The 16,645-nt window shown below is 46.2% G+C and overlaps 1 protein-coding gene across 2 annotated transcripts in view; it reads right to left on the bottom strand.

Annotated features, from left to right (window-relative positions):
• Nucleotides 1–16,645, bottom strand: part of MAPKAPK3 (MAPK activated protein kinase 3) — a 134,701-nt gene that overhangs the window by 70,838 nt on the left and 47,218 nt on the right. The gene's annotated exons all lie outside the window — the stretch shown is intronic.

Genomic DNA, 16,645 nt, shown 5'->3' on the forward strand with positions numbered 1-16,645 from the left:
TTACTTAATACAAGAAAAACTTCCCTGCACACACTGCCTCACCAGCATGCATAATCACTAGCCCAGACATTTATTTTTTAAAAGCAAAAGGAAAGCTCATCGTGCATTGTACAGTTAAGTTCTGGCTTCACTTGAATTCACCTACAAATATGCCAGTCAGGACATTTGCAATGCAGCTTTGGGATGTAAACATTACTCCATAGAAAACTGAGCAGACAAACATGGATTGATCTCAGCTAACTAATTTCACACTGGCTAAGACAGAGCTTTCAGTGATGACAACCCCTAAAAACAACAGATCTAGGTTTCATTTGTGACAAAGAGTCCGTAAGACCCAGGGCTAAGCTCCTGGGACGCCCGACCCATCCAACTGTCCCTTGCTGCTTATTCTTCAGAGGGTCACTCAATGCAAACCGGGAGCGCGATTTAAAAGCTGATCGGAGAGACTGCATAGTCTAACGGCAGGACTGTCTCTTCCCTAGAACAGCAATATGGCTTGAAATCTAGTTTACAGAAGGCAGAGCTGTGTTTATACTTGTCAGAAGTTACCCAACTTGGCCATGATTCCTCCCATCATGCAAGTGTCATCGCAGTCACTGCCAAACGCTGCCGAGGCAGAGTTCAAAACTCTACCTCCGAGCCTGTAAATATCAAACACGTTGCACAGCGCACATGCTATGTGTTTGCACATGTCTGAAAGTGTTAAGTGGTAATAAAAAGTGTTGTTATGATTAAAATGTAAATCTGAAAAAGCCTAAAACATGACCTAATATTATTTCCAGGGAACTTTTTGGAAAATCTCTGTAACTCTTTTTGAAAATACCTCCCTCTCTTCTCAGCCTTTGTGTTTGGAATACTCCTTACATTCTTTTAAGACTCGTTGCAAGTCACCCCTCTTTAATTCTCTCCCTCCAGTGCTGTGTTATGAAAGTCACCTTGGCTGAGAGGCGCTGGGCAGCATTTTGGAAAGAGCACACACAGAATAGCACTGCAAGACTGCTGGAACGTGCCGGATCAGCTGGGGGCTGAATGGTCCCCATATGGGGCCAATATGCAGGCTCCGTATCACTCTTTTCTTTCCAAGAATATAGGAGATTGAAGGCTTTCCTGTGCATCCAAAACCTTGGATCTTCCTGACCAGATCCTTAGGAGGGAGGAGCAGGGTCGGTGTGACCTGCCAGGCTGCTGACTCAGGGGTATGCACAAGCAGCAAGCGTGTGCAAGCGTTTAACGACCTCAGTGCCTCAGGATACTGAAAACTAGGGTTTGGTCATTAGGGTAGTGGGGAAACACTCTGCTGCAGAAGTCCTTGATTCTGTACCAAAGTGAGTAGCTGCACTTTCCACTTGCAGTGTAGACCAGTCAGATGAGACAAACCGGACTGGCGTGCCACTCCTACAGCTGCCTGCTCCTCCGCTCAGTCCATCTCTCTTCATCCACACTATTTTCCGACTGACATACTCGTGCACCCCCAGGCTGCCTATAACCGTCTAGCTTGGCTCTGGGTTAAGGGCAGGGTTTCACCCTGCTTTGCCAATCCATGCGTCAGGCAGGGAGGAAGCCAGATCCGCACACTCCTAGCACGCAGGTCCCTCTTGTTCGGATGTACTGTGTGAAGAAGGTACCTGAAGGTTATTACTGTTTACGTCCCTTAGCTCTCTACTGGCTGGCTGTATAGTACAGCCTGTCTTACCTGAAAAGATGAGCCTTTATTACACAAACCAGTACAAATCAGGCACACAGCCAAAACCAAAATAACTCACCTTGGTGTCACATCACAGCGTGACACGGACTTGTGTAGTCAGTGAAAATGTCCCATGCTGGCTACTGTTGTTTCCTAACATAGAATTGTACTAGCAGATTTTGACAGAAAATATGCATTGAGCGTCATGTTGTTACTACTTCTTCATTTAAATTACGGTTTCCATCACAACTACTGGAAGGGGAATTACTATACTCAGTCTTGGATGGGAAGAGAGGTGAGTTCAGAAACAGACGGTCCACTCTATAATACAATCAGATAACTCCTGCCACACATTCTCAATCCAGTCCTACTTGACTAATAAACAATAAAAATAAATATATCATCTTGCTTATGCTTCTTACCCCATTTGCGGGAGGCAATAAGCAGGATTTTGTATGTTGCTTTTGCAGTTTATCTTTTATTTTCCTTTTGGCCTGTTATCACGCTAATAATTGCCTCCTTTGTCTTAGCTCTTCTTAGAGGAATTAGCTGATGGAAGAGCAATACTCTGTCAAAGAGCTTCTTAATCCTTTTCCTGTGAGCCAAAAGAAACATTCTCTTCTTACGCTTGGGTTAAGGGAAATAGGTAACTGTCAAAGGAACTGTTTCTTAATTATCTCTTCCCACTCCCGCAGCAGCAGCACCCAGCATCCCTCTTCAGCCTATTACTTAGGTGGAATTAAAACCCCAAAGGCTTACAGCAAACGCTATATATCCCATAGCGATCCCTATAGGTAGCATCATTAATTCTTACTGGAGCAGAAACGGAAAGGTCTCAAAATTCTCTCTGCAGTTATTGACAAAACAAATGACTTTATGGAAAGGGAACGTGGTACAGACACTGGTGGATTCTAGGTAGCCAGCTATCTCAGGTAATGACCCAACAAATACTGGATGACGTAGCAGCTGAGGTCAACACTCCTCACCTTGACCAGCTACAGAGATATAAATATTCCCTATGCCTTGCTGTTCCAGTATGTTTGCTTTCTAAGATGAGTACTTCAAATGACAGGAAAATCACAGGAAACAAAAGTATGAAGGAATTATTTTTTTTTTTACCCTTGCCCTCAGACCTTCCTATGGCTGATATAATCCTTACAGCAGTGGTGTTTTGGAGGCAATTGATGATTAAAGCCTACAAAAGGAAGCACTTCAAATTATGTCAGGGAACACTGATTTTTCATGTATTTTTTGTCTCGTAGAGATGGCTTTTTGATGCAAAGGGAGATGAAGTCAAATGAGATTTATATGTTATGGTATTAACCAAAGGCAAAGGGGAAAAACCAGTCCCTTTATCATCTCTGTCCTTCATGCCAGCTGGAACCACTGCCAAAGAAAGAGCCCAGCTCAGTACTGTGGAAGGCCCCCCCCAAATCATACACGTGTGTTTGTGTGAAGAACACTGGTGATCAAATATCGTTCACACAGATTCGCTTCAGCTTCCAGCCCCAGTTTCTAAACCTCAGGATCAGAACGTATGCCGAGATAATTCTGCTAAAAACCAATACAAAATGTGTTCTGAAGTCTTACTCCAAGGACACGAACCTCTTAACTTGCCCCTGTATCCTGAGAGAACCACGGCTGTGATATTTTGTAAGAACAACAAGGAAAAGGACAGTGGTGCACGGATACTAACAAACCCGTAAATAGTCAAAGCGATGGAGTCAGTATAGCGAAGTGGCAAAGCCATCAACAATCTGCACAGGAAAGTCTCTGGATATTTGTGGGTTTTTTAAATTTGATTATTTAAATCTATAAACATCAGCAGCTTTTTTTTTTTTTTTCCCTTTTTCTCCTTTCCCAGTTGAACAACGTGCACACTCAGGGAACATAAGGAAAATTGGCAGATAAAGGAAGTTTCCTCTTTTGTTCCTCTAAGGCAGAGAGATGCTGGGCTTTGTGTGTCACCTCTGTGGCCTCCAGTGGGGAGGCAGGAGCTAACAGGCTGAGGCCACCGGGACTGAATGTACATCTCCTACACGGCACTTGACAGAAGTGCCTGGATGAGCGGAGTTTTCATGTCATTCCTCCTTTCTGTTCCCTGTACTGGTGATCTGCTTTCCACATCATCAGAAAATACCCGAGCGATACAAAATCATCAGTGGTGACCAGCCTGACCTTGAGACACACAAAGCCAGCTACAAAATTCAGCAGCTGAGGACAAAGTGGGACTATTAGAGGTACTTCAAACCCTACACAGTTACCAAGTAACAATTTCACATCTGGTTTAAAATGACAGCTCTCCCTGCAGAAAGTAGGTCATTCCTTCAATGTCAAATTCAAAACAGACCGACCGTAGCTGTGTTCACTCAAACCGGTTATTCTAGCTATCAGGCAGTTCCTAGCGCTATCCTAAGCTACAAGTAATCCTCTGCACCTCACTGAAAACCCTTTGAGCAACCCAAGAGCAGGGGATGTGCTCGACTCATGCCTGTACCTACCCCAGGGCTGACACGTCCGCGCGGGAGGTTGGGTCGGCGGCGCAGAGACAAGGGCTGCCCGTGGAGCTCCCCTGGGCGGGGGGGACCGACCCCGGCTCAGGTCACCCGGACCTTCTTTCTCCGACCTAAAACCTCAACTCAAATCCTCGCCTGGAGCCTCAGGCCACGCGCCCGGCTGGGAACCGCCGCAACGGGAATGCCCTTTACAAACAATGGGCAGAACGCCTGTCACCAAAATTAATGTGGCTCTACCCAAGCCTGAAGAGTCTCCCGCAGTGCAATTTAAAAACAACCTCAAAAACAATTCTGGAGAAATGATTACGGCCAGTGCACAAAGGGGCTGGTACTCGGCGCTGCCGCCTCCGCTGAGGTCAAACCGATACAAGTAACCTTAACAAAAAGAAAGTCAGGCCCAAAGCTATTCTGTACAAAGGTGACTTTTTCTTGCCCTCTGCAATTGCTGCCTCAAATCTGAGCAAGAGCTATTTGTAAGTGGCCCAACCTCCCTTCTTCCCAGCGCTGCCAGAGAAGAGACAAGTCCATCAGATTGGTGGGACAACAAAGGAAAGCATAAGTGACTTAACTAAATCTTTTTTCTTGTCCCTGGGGCAATCAACCGCATATCCCCATGCAGATTAAAAACCCACATTTCTAAGCCCGGCTTTGTAAGGTCAGGAAGTAAAGCCGTCTCTTGGGCTCCTAACCACATAAGGTCTTCCCTTGGTCCTTCCCCTCTCTAATGGGAAACCCTCCGACTTGACGTCTCATCCGAGCGCTCCCACCCTGTATTTTCACTGGTCTTGCACAAACCCAAGCGCTCTGCCCGCCGGGGTGCTGACGACAGACACCCTCTCCCGTGGCGGCGGGGAGCTCGCTGCTGCCTGCGATCAAGCACAGCTGCTCTTTGGAAACTCGCTCTGGTTTAGCAGGAGCAGGGTAACATTAGAGTACCTGAACAGGTCTGACTCCCCACGTCAGCTACTAAGCTTTTAATGGAAAGCTGGATTCTGTTACTAATCACATCTAGCTACACCCTCCTTATGACAAACACCTATTCCACCCTGGTTTTGCTTGACAGAAGATGACTAAGATGATTTGCTTGGAAAGAAACCAACTACAAAAGAGCATTTCCCTCCTGCTATCTTCATGCACCGTAACTGATTAGTTTCATTTCCCTGTGCTGTTAAATGTCAAGTACTTTTGTTATGTGTACATTTATTTTTTTGAGTCTCCAAAACAGACCAAAGGAGCTTGGAAAGATTATTTTCTAATTCTACTCAACCTCCCCTGCTCGGCAAAGTACTTTTTGCCTCTTCCATATGGTGCATTAATATTTTGTAACCTATGCACAATACTTTGGACTTGATTTTCTCCCATATTGGGAGGTGCAGCGCCCAGTTAAGTGACCCAAGCTATGGAAGTGTGTGTGAAAGAGGTGTCACACCCACTACCTGCAGCAGTGACTGCAGACAGCCTAAGAAAAGTCTTTGATGTGGGAATGGAGGAGCCAGTGGGGGAAACTCACATTACTGGGCTGCTCATGCATCCTAGGGTGGGAAACAAAAGCAGAGCCATTTCTGACCTTTTCATTAGCCAAGAAGCAGAGTTAAAACTCTGCTCTAAAACAAATAAATTTGCTGCTGGTTGAGCAGGACCCATCCGCAGATCAAGTGTAACATCAACAGCAGCGTGCTTCTTTCTTCTACTTGAACTTTGAAGAACCACCTATGCAGGCAAGAAAACAATTTAGATCTTAGTGCCAAGAGAGCCTGCAGTCTGAGATGATGCTCACCCTACGCTACAGGAGGGGGAATAAGCCCTGAGTGGGTTACTTTTCATGGCAATAGTTTTGTCATGCCCAGAGCCCGGCACAATCTGCAGGAGGACGGCATAACTCTGCACCGTCAGAGTACCCCGATTTCCCCATGGTTCCGGTCTCAGTTTCAGACACAAGGTAATTAAATTACTTCAGCGAGTTATTAAATTACATAAAATCAACTTCTTGGAAGACATCACGAGTACACAGAGAGCAGCAAGCACACTACAAATCCATGTGCTGGCTTAGCGCACTCTGACTTCTTGATAAAGACAAGCTCCTGAACTCGAGGCAGTTGAAGCGGTTGGCTCCAAAGGTTTGCTGTCTTCCCGCTGGGCAGCACCCAGCAATCAAGTCTGCTCTCATGCAAAGCAGGTGAACGCATTTTCCTACACAGCAGTTTCAGTCCAGCAGCACCCTCCTTGCTCACGTCTCAGGCTGCACCCAGAGCAGGCTGCTCTCTGCACTCAAAGGCAAGCAAGCTGGGGGGGACAGCAACTTCCACGTCTTTCCTTTCCACTGCTGTCTTATTTCCAGATTGTAGCACAGGCAGATTGTACATTTAATTTTAATTCCTGTAGGCCTCTGCTGTAAGGTGGTATTTTTTTCCTTCTTCCCTGAATGCCCTCAAACACTAGGCAAAAGGCATTTGGTGCAAATAAAAGAAGATACAAGCTTGAAGTGACTCTGTAAATACCAGAACATCTGTGGGATGACACTGATCCAAAAAGATGAGAGCAGGCCCTACCACCAGATCAGCCCAGAAGTGCAAGCCAAGGAAAAGACCAAAACACAGCTACGATATTTGCAATTCACGTTTGTTTCTTTAAAATAAAGAGGCAAATACAGTACAAGTAAAATAGTGAAAGGTGAAGGAAAACATCATACAAATGGGAATATGACCTAGAATTAAAAATCTATAGTGTAAATAAGGAGTGGGTAAGTTATCTGCTGAGCTTTTGGGTCTCCAGAAACAAAAATGATGCTGACGGTACCCGCAGGGTACACAGAAAAACCCCAGAAGATGGCCCAGTGCCTTTACCATGCACGATGCTGCAGGAAGCATTAAGACCCTACTGATGAAGGACGTGGTTGAAGCTGCGTGCAGCACCGTCACTCCCTCCATTTCACTATCAGCTGCAGAAAGGAAACTAAATGAGCTCTTAAAACCATGCAGTCTCAGTCAGCCCTCCCCCAGACTGTCGGGTTTCTGTGGAAAGCCCATTGCTCCCTGGGGTCATTTTCATTGCACTTCAGCTCTTCCAGGAACTCAGACATGCTGACAGCAGTCCCTCCTCTGCCAAACACCCAATCAGAGCACCGAGGGAGGTTTTTCTAAGGAAGCTAATTGAACATGTTTTATTAAAAAGAAAAAAAAAAAAAAAACCCAAACAACTAACACCCACCACTTTGCTCTACGGGCAAATTCTATGAAACACAGAAAACCCAGAGGGCAAGATGCTAAGCACAGGATCAGCTGCAAGTGTTGTTTAGGGAACCAGACAAAGCTGATGATGAACTTTCCCTGGGGTCTGGAAGGGCCAGCAAGACCCATACCTGGCCTGCCCCTTACACCTTGTCAAAGGAGTGTCTCAGGTTGGGGATCAACGTCTGGAAAAGGGGTAAGGAGGCAGTTTTATGTACACTTTTCAGTGTGAGCTGTGGGGCAAAAAATGACTCAGAATTCACCATGTGATGGGAATTGCTATTCACTATGCAAACCCATTAGCAGCGATTACTAGCACACCAAAGTGGTAGAAGCAAGGCCAAGGACACGGAGCACACCCTCTTTATTTGTAGAGCTCCAGTTGCCCTCCCTGTACTGCAGTAACTCATAAAGCAACCTATCTTCCTGCTGCACCGAGGTTCTGAAATCAATCCCAATGTTACAAGGACATAGAGCACTGCAAGGCTGGGAGAGTCATACTTTGATTACCTAAAAAGTATGAGGGGATATACCACTGGGATATAACTCGATGACCCACTTCAATCCCACCTCTACTCTTTACCATCCCATGCACAAGTGGAAGGCTGTCTCAGAAGGGGCCAGAGCACACATGGGGCTGAACAGGAAGGCGCTCATCAGGCATTGGCCATGGTCTTACAGGCTTGGGGACACAGGGTCCCGCAGAGAGCTACGCTGCTTTTGGGGCCCAAGCTGCCATCACCATGGCCATGTAGTGAAAGAAGCTCAGAACAGCTCCGGTTTGAGCATCTCTGCAACGTGACTTGTTGCAGTATGCGAACTTTTCTCTGGACTTTAAAAACAGAATAGGTCGCTCACTGCTGTAGGTCACAGGTATGGATGTGAAGATGGGGCAGACAGAAAATGAGCTTTGAAACCTCATACACACCATAGCTCTCACTGCGATGGCAAGATAAGTAGAAATATAGCGACATACCACAGCTATTTATAGCAATTGGCTTTCTACAGATTTTTCATCTGAGGTTTTCTAAAGGCTTTACAAAAACGTGCCAAATTCAGCACAGGTATAATTTTATCATGGCTCGAATTTATCCTTAATCCACATATAGGTGCACAAGTCACTAAAGAATATATATAGGAATTACTCCATACATGTCTATCCCACAAAACAAAGACATTACTAGGCAGCACCTCTGAGCTATGTTAGGAACCGGTAGTCAGGAAGTGTTTGCAAGGAATTTAGGGAGGTGAAACACACTATCCATAAACGTAGGCTAGACAGGATGCAAACATTACTGCTCACGTTTTTACATTATATTGTCTTGGGCTCTTTGTAAGTGCACCTCTCCCATCTGCACAGATCTCCAATCCTGTACAAGGTGAAGGGCTCAGGCACATCTGAAAGGCAGATAATCATCAAGTTGAAGGATGAACAGGGTTGAGGCATCTTCAACGTCTCCCTGATACCTTCTATTATGGGAGTAAATACACACAAAGGCTTGTGTAGCTGCCAGGTTCATGAATGCGATTTAAATTTCTCTAGCAGTTACAGCTAGAAAACTGTTACCAAATCCCTAATGTTTCTGAGGAGGAAACACCACAAAGTTGCTGCAGATGTGGCTGCTCTCCTCAAGAAGACCTAGCAGCAGGGAAGGAGAGCTCAGTGCAGATGTTCTCACTGCAGCAGATTATCCAGCTGCAAAGGCACCAGACCGCACTGCACTGTGCGGGCTCCCCTGCTCTCCTCTGCAGGCAGCAGAGCTACGTCGCTGGAGCACCAGCAGGTCCTCCTGCCAAAGTGAGTTGTTGCTGGTGGGGTCCAGATCATGCAAACACATCCCGTTTGCACCCAGGCAGTTTTAGAGGCTCAGCGTTTCCAGCTGTGGGGTTAGTGAGGGCTGTACCAGCTCAGGTTCAGCCTCCGCATTGTGATTTACTGTATCACAGGTGGTATGCACAGCCTTCGAGCTGCTTAAACCTCCCCTTTGGACTGAGAAGCACCAATAAAGACAACTGCTAATGCATAACTCCAGGACATTGTGTTGTTCCTAAACCTTTCACCTGCCTCTCTTCCCTCCAGCCTTCTCCCATATAGTCTCATGCAACAGGAGAATAAACTAACAAGCAAGAAGGCAAACGAATAGGGAGAGATATATATACAATATCAGGAGTGAATTAATACATTGGCACTAGATCACGTTGCAACCATATGGTGCTGTGAATACCTTTGGAAGCTTCCCATCCACTGCTGAGCAAGAAATCTGCACAGGCTTTCCCCAGACGCCACCCGAGAGCCAGTTTGCAGGGCATCTTCCAATGCGCTCATTTCAGATTGGGCAGATGTCTCCTACGGCCAACAAAAAAGGGAGCCTCATGCCTTCTGCACCTTTCTGAGGTCACCAAAAAGAGATAGGAACAGTTTTTAAACACTATGTTGCAACTATTCCCACTCCTTTCCAGCTGCTCCAAACTCCCTGCTGTGCCAGCCCCTGCTGGATCCATGGACTCCAGAAAGCAGGATTTTCCACTGCAACTCTTGGCACGACAACGCGGCACAGAGAACACCCAAAAGGGCAATTTAGGAACCAAAATAGCATGTGGCACAATCCAGTTAGCCAAAGTGCCATGGGTAGCCAGCCCAAGCTGCAGAGGGCGCAGCCATGCTCAGACTCTCAGTCCCAGGCATTGCTCATCACTTGGAAGGAAACCTGCCCAGGCAGGACATAACTATGCATTTAACGTCTGGAACAGAGGGGATTCCTTTGACAGGACAAAGGAAGAATTATCGCAATGTGTTTGTATGTTTAGGGAGGGGTAGGATCTGCGTGCTTTAATACACCAGTTTCCCATAGGAAAAGCAAGCTGATGATCATCCTTATCCTTCAGATTAGGTAACAAATTCATAAAAAGTTAACTAATTAACAGCTACTTTGAGGAATCTTTGCACAACTTGTTTGAAAGCTAACAGATGGAAAAGTTGAGACTTGTTTCCCCTTTTGGAGACGCACATAATAAACGAGTTACGTGCAAACTTCAAACCATACCTTTCCTAGAAGGAAAGCAGATAGAAACCGCAACAACAGATGGATCAAAAAACACTCAAGACTTCACAAACAAAAATGATAATTGCTCTACTACTCTAATGCTGATCTGTGATGGCAGCAAGAAGTTTATGTCATCAAAACCCCCCTCTGTATATTGTCAGTAAGTAACATCTGAAATGCAGGTTCTACCCACGTAAGCAGTAGCTGCTGACATTGCATATAACTGAGCGAATACTGATGTGTGGCACCTGCACCTCTTTATGCCAGTTGCTGCAATGGAAAGAGAGAGAAGCAATAAAGATTTTTTTTTTTTTTATTTTTTTATAACTCGGTATAGAATTTCTTGGCTTCCCTCAGCTCCATCCTGCCTGTTTGCTGCAGCAAAGCAACAAGTCACCAAACCAAGGGGTCCTGTGCATTTTAAACATATGCCTGCATCAAAAAGGAGACTATTTGGTGAAGGAGGGGAAAAATGGAGACATGAAAGAAAAAGCTACCTACACTGTTCTAGCTACACCCTAAAAGGCCTGAGAACAACTCCATTAAAGCAGAGTATCTATGAACAACCCGAATACATTGCTCTCCCAGTCCCTCAAAGACTTAGTATAGAAAAGTGACTAAAAAGAAAATGAACCTGCTAGGAGAAAAAGGAAGATTCCAGATGAAAAGTCTGCAGGCAATCTTCGAAAGATGGCTGCTAAGTGTGCGCACTGTCATTCACCAGAGCCTGCATCAACTGCACACCAGAAAAACCTCAGGAGCCCAGGAAGAAGCTGTGCGAGGGAGTCACCCTCCATGGGGCATTCAACCTTGGGGTATCAGAGCACAACAGGGAGGAAGCAGCGTGTACAGGGAGATGGGTTGAGGGAGGGTGGACTCTGGAGGGCCTGAATTCAAGATTTCAGATGCTTCCAGGTGAGCAAGAAGCGTGCAGGACCCCTCCATGCCAGGGGCAGGAAGCATACTCTCTGTGCAGCCGGTAGAGCGGCTCCTGCCTGTGGCATCAGGAGATTCCCAGGTTCTGGTTTGCCTCCCAGGTGCACATCCCCACTGCGCCTTCCCTTCATGTACACCCCCGATCGAAGAGGTCTCTGCTCGCATCTTCATGGGGCGCAGGAAGTTATTAGATGGGAGTTATTAGAGTGAGATTATCCTAGAACAGCATTGCAACCCTTTTGTTATCTTTCTAGGAAAAAGCAAAACCTTTTGATCTCCTACCAAAAACTAAAAAGCAAATTAAATGTTAATAAAACCTTAATAAAGAGCTACTCTCCTGCATTTTAATTAGTTGTTCATAGAAACCAAATACATTTAATAGACTAAGAAAATGAAAGGCAACAAGGAACTTGGCTTTGATGGAACAGCTCCTCCAGCGGCATAATCCTGTGAATCCATTAAGGTCTTTTACATGAAGAGCAAGAACAGCTGCCTCCCCCCACCCCCCTCCCCAGCATACGCTTCTTCCCAAACCAAGGGCGTATGTGAGCAGAAAAGGTTTTGCTAGCTCTCATTTTGGGAAAGTTTCTCCACAGTGGAAAAATATACAGGAAAAAAAAATATGGGAAAGAGTAAAGGCTCCAGAGCAGTATCAGGAAGTCTGATCAAACACTAGAAGGAGGATCACAATAAATACATGGGAAGAAAGAGGTTTGGGGGCTGACTGATACCTTAGAAGGCCATTAAATGTAAAAGCAAAGAAACAAACAATCTGCTGTGATGTCTAGGGGAAAGCTGACAGCATTAAATGAACATCCCCAGAAGACAACACACTTGCTGGCTGGAGCACGACGTGCCAGAGCTGTGGTTATCAGATCGAGTCAAAAAAGAGCAGCAAAAGTCAGGGTCAGAGTTGGAACAGAGTTCACAGGACTTTTCAATGAGGAGGACTAGACTTGAAATAGCGTGCAAAATGATAATATCCCAATAAAATTCATGGGACCGATGATGTCAAGGCCTAAGGGACCCGTCTGGTCTGGCCTAGAGGAAGGTCAGAAAGTGTGACTCCTACCTCCTCTCTTTGAGCAGCTCGCAGTGGGTTAGGTCACCTCTTCCAGGAAAGCCACCCTTCCATGTGTGCCCTACACAAAACCAGAAAAAGCAGGCACTATCTGCAGCCCGCAGCATCGCTACAGTGACTTCCAAAAGTATCTTGGATGCCAATATCCAACTTCAACATTTCCTCTCAAATCTCTGCTAATTTGAAACCGATCCAGACCAACTCAGTAACCACATGTAGAAGATGTATTTAAAGTCCAGGGCTGTGAGAAATTCACTCCTCCCAGGCTGCCAGCAGCATGTGAAATAATTTTATCTTGTAAATGAGCAGTAAGAACAACATTAATTTGTCAGTGTCATGCTGAGCGTTTTCCTTAGAAGCTCTGCAGGGCTTGGGAGGAAAGTTCCCATCGACTCCTGCTTTGGAAGGAGGGAGCGTGCAGCAGCCCTGAACCCAGAACAAGCAAACGACTGGTGGGAGCCATGGCAGTGGGGAGAAGGAAGTGCGGGATGGCAGCACAAGCCAGGCTCAACCTCAGTTTGCTGCTTCTTGTTTTATTTATTCAAGGTCATGTGGTTGCGGGAGGCTTCAGGGTCTTGAAATCTCTGTCTGAGCTTCTGGCACCCTCTCCGGCTCCCACCAAGGAGATGATGACTGATGGCAGGAAATTTTGACCTTTTAACTCCATATCCCTTTTCTAAATTCCTGTGGTCACTACTGGTATCTCCTATGCAGCAAATTATTTCTCCCTCTCCCCCAAGAAGCCAAACAAATTACTGTAGTACAGTTCTGAGTGGGGCATAAATCTCCAGGCCCTTGCGTCTCTGGTAATCTTCCCAGTCCCATGGTGTGACTCCAAACTTTTGCCCCTTGCCACTGGGGAGCCCCTGGTCACTGGAGGAGCTCTTTTGCCATCCTTGGAATGGCAGCGAGAATTCCTTGAAGCGTCCCGCGGGGCCCACGGACGCAGTTCCCAGAACTGGCGTCTGCTGACTTGGCTCGAGCTCTTCCTAGAACTGCTGCGCCTTCGCTCACCCCCGGGGTTGGGGGGGATGGGGACAAGCGGGGCCGAGGAGGGGGAGGAGGGATGAGAGGAGAGAGACCGCATTGTGCGGACCCTTCAGCACTCCAGACATTCCCCTCTCCTTTTTCATGTGAATCCCAGGAGGATTATTTTTACCTTATTTTTAAGCCCTGGAAAGCACGGGGATGAGCCCAGCTGCAGCCTGTCCAGACTGGCAGCGGCAGCTCCCACCTCTCCCCCAGCCCCCCGCCCGGCGCTGCCTCCCTGCTCCTGCCATACCTCAGGTTTGCTTCCAGTAATTCCAGCTCCTGCATTTGAAAACAACTCTGCAAGAGGTGGCAGCCAGGCCTGTGGATCACACCAAAACTCCTTTCCAAGCAACAGCACACATTACACCAGGAAACACCAGCGGTAACAGACAGATAGCACTAAGAAGGAGATTTGCCACACACCAAGTGAGGTTTGATCCAGGTTGAGCCCAACACGGGCAATCTATGCTGGGAATGATCTCCATCACCATCTCCCTGCGTGGCGGCTTTGTACCAGAGCTGCACGCTAGGGCGGTCACGGCATCACGCTGCTGACAATGGGCTCATTTTACAAAACAGCTTTTCTACACCGTAGCTTTCTCAAGCATTCACATGGAGCCACCCCGGCTCCTAACTGCACTCTAAGCAGCTGTGTGTACGGCCCATCACACATCTAGCTATAAAATTTATTTCTAGGGAATAGATGTCTATAGCGTGAGCCAGGCATGTCTGGGACCAAATTCTTGTCTTAGCTAATCACATGCAATTTCTCTTGCTTCAAGAAAACTGTGCCAAGGTGACGGAGAAAGAATTTGGCCCACAGTCCGGCTTCTCCCAGCACAGCATTTAGCTGCAGACAGACTTGGGGTTTTCAGAAGGAAGCTCTTTGAGCACCTGGCTGGAAAGTAACGGCCAGAAAAACCCAGAACACGGTGGATGAAAATTAGGAGCTGAAAGAAAGTAAATAAACTAAATGGGTTTCTCTGCTCCGACAGCACACGTTTCTCCTTCAATCATCTGCACTGCTATGAAAGGTGATGATATTGCTCCATTTACGGAGTTTTTCCTGGCCTGTCCTCAAGGCCACAATACAGTGTGTTTATTTGGTTTTCATAAGGTCAAAGAAGCATATTTGGGTAACACAGAAAGTTTACTATGGACTTTCACCTTCGAGATCTTAAACCAAGTGTGACAGCTGCAATGAAAAATATTTACTGCTGTTTACATATATTACAGGGGGGCTTTTGGAAGACAGGCGGCTTTTAGTCTCATTCCACATCCTTCTTAACAGCTGTTTAAAAAATTATTTATTACGCACAAGAGGAAAAAGAAGAAAGTTTTGAGAACTAGACTTTACAGTGCTCCCAGAACACACTGCTGATCCTCCCGAGCCACGGAACACAGACAAGCAGGCACGTCCAGGGAGTTATCCACACTGACCTGTGCAGAAGAACTCTAGCAATAAATACTGTTATTACAGATCACATACCTGGAGCTACCGTGCTCACGTGCTACTTTAAATAGGTGGGCAGAAGCTGCAGTGAGCAAGTCCTGTGTAACACTGCCTTTTCCATGGGAGCCAAAAAAACGCTGGCATCGCTTATCAGCTTACTTTATCTGGAAACCTCAACATGCTGGAACTTCATGTACTTACACACCCTGCGCCATGGTTTGTAAAAACAGGCCATCAAGCATGCTCGCTACCCAAAAGGCGGTCTGTCCTGCCTTCCACATCCCGAAACTCCATGCAATATTTGGTGACAGTTCTTTTTCTGTTTGTAGGGGCCACAGAAACAGCCAGAAAGTAAGCACTGGGAGCCTGACACTGGTCCACAACTTAGTTCCAGAAGGAACTACTGCAAAGAAAACCATCCCTACCCAAGAGGAGAACAACCAGCAAAATCCCACACTCCTGAGACACTTCCAGAGGTCAGAACATGCCGGATGGGGAAGGACGTGAGCTGACGCTTAATCATAGAATCATAGGGTTGAAAGGGACCTCTGGAGATCATCCAGTCCAACCCCCTGCCAGACCAGGGTCATCTTAGAGCAGGTTGCACAGGAACGCGTCCAGGCAGGTTTTGAATGTCTCCAGAGATGGAGACTCCACCACCTCTCTGGACAAACCCGCACTGGCTTTGACCCAGCAGCAGCACAATGACTACAGTGACCACATGGAAATGCAGATTCTGACTTCCCTCAGATCCAAGCCCCTTTCCAACACAGAAAGGGAAGAAGAAGAGACATGATGAAATACACTTTGATGTCAGCAGAGGTATCATCGCCATCTGTCTTACACCAGCGGTTTTCAAGCTGCAGCCCTCAGAACTTGGGGTTTTTCCATGGATTACTGATGACATCCATGAAAGATGACTAATTAGAGGAAGCCTACTGTCAGGAGGACTTTCTGATGGAAAGTTTTGAGTTACTCATGTCGAAAATGTTGACAACCAGTCCCCTAGGCAATGAGTTGCAAACAGTTTCTCCAAGTCTTTAAATGCCTTGGGTGGGGGCTGATAGGTGATGCTCTTCCTCCTCCCACCTACGTACGGAGTTATATTCACACCTTCCTAATTTAGCTCCTCCTGTTAAATTCCAAGCAGCTTCCTTGAGTAATCATCTCAAAAACTGAGATGACAATACAACAGATCCTAAATTCTCCCCAGATGGCAGATACGTGACAAGGTTAACCATGTTCTTAACCCTCTCCGACTGCACCAACATCATAGAAGCAGAAATCCCTTTTCAAGTGACAGGAGAACAGCATCAAATGAGCTGGCAACAGCTTTAAGGACAGTTTTTTGCAGAAGGTGGCAGCTGGGCCTTCTCAGTTCTACTACAACAAACCTACCTATTAAGTATTAATATATAGTATATGAGGAATAAATATATAGTATTTATCATAAGCTTATAGCTACATAGAAAATGTCTTCAATCTGCTTTTTAAGTTACAGTTGCTGTAACTCAAATGGCTATTAAGTTACAGACAATACAGCTAAATTAACTCTCACTCAGGCAAAGCAAATTTACTGCTATGAGAGATACTGATATGATTTTACTGATATGAGAGAAGATGCAAGAAGCACTCCAAGAAAACATTTTTTTTCCTTTCTATTTAGAAAACC

The sequence above is a fragment of the Chroicocephalus ridibundus genome, chromosome 10 (assembly GCF_963924245.1).
Source record: "Chroicocephalus ridibundus chromosome 10, bChrRid1.1, whole genome shotgun sequence".
NCBI lineage: Eukaryota > Metazoa > Chordata > Aves > Charadriiformes > Laridae > Chroicocephalus > Chroicocephalus ridibundus.